We start from the raw sequence: 837 nt of genomic DNA, 5'->3' as shown, positions 1-837 counted from the left end.
GCTTCTCCTGGGCTGCAAGGAGCCATCCCTGGGAAGCCAAGATGCAGGCACAGGATTCTGCCTCCCAGCAGCCAACTGCACCTCCCCCGGCTTTGCAGAACGAATGGTGACGCTCTGCTAACCCCACTTAGCATTAGCCGCACTGAGGCGCTTAGCTTCTGCCCTGCCTTCCTCAGCTCGACTTTCCTCTTTTGCCCATTCCTGCCTCACTTCCTCCTTTGGCAAGTCACGCAGAGGAGGCCAGCAGGAAGAGCCGGCCTCCACCGGCCAACCTCCAACAGCAGAGGAGGCCAAGCCACAAGCCTCCAAAAGGTAACACGCCGCACTCCTCTAGGTTCTCCAGCCTGACGCCAAGGTGCTTTCTCCACTGCTGTCAGCACCCTCTGTCATGCAGGGGTTGGAGTTATCCCAGGGACAGGCCAATAGGAGAAGGAGGAGGCCTTCCTGAACAGCAAGGGGAATCTGGCAAAAGGAAGCCAGCATATTTCTGCCTGGTTTTGAACCAGGGACCTTTTGCGTGGTAGGCAAATGTGATAACCACTATACTACAGAACCTCCAGCTGCTTGGCTCTTGCTCACCCTGGCACAGACCGATGGACAAACCTGGAGAAAGTGGTGGCAGCCCTTCGATGGGTCAGCTGGCAGAGCAGAGGACTGGAGCCAGGGCTCAGGAAGTCGTCCTTACGTCGCCCTTGTGACTCCAGCTTGAGGGAGAGCTTCTTTTTCTTCCCCTTGCTGACAAAGAGCAAGAGAAGAATGAAAGGTCAGGTGGGCCAACTCGTTTCAGAATCCCATGCTGTCTTTTTCTGCTGCAGTCTAGCACGCTCCCAACTGAAC

General features: G+C 56.3%; 1 non-coding gene across 1 annotated transcript; it reads right to left on the bottom strand.

The window, feature by feature from the left end:
- Positions 1 to 482: 482 nt before the first annotated feature.
- On the bottom strand, positions 483 to 555 carry TRNAG-ACC. Its single transcript has one exon. It is a non-coding gene; the product is annotated as a tRNA-Gly (tRNA).
- Positions 556 to 837: the final 282 nt, after the last annotated feature.

Source organism: Mauremys mutica, unplaced genomic scaffold, assembly GCF_020497125.1.
Source record: "Mauremys mutica isolate MM-2020 ecotype Southern unplaced genomic scaffold, ASM2049712v1 Super-Scaffold_100084, whole genome shotgun sequence".
Lineage (NCBI taxonomy): Eukaryota > Metazoa > Chordata > Testudines > Geoemydidae > Mauremys > Mauremys mutica.
The sequence above is the reverse complement of the archived record's forward strand: the minus strand, read 5'-3'. Positions and strand labels throughout refer to the sequence as shown.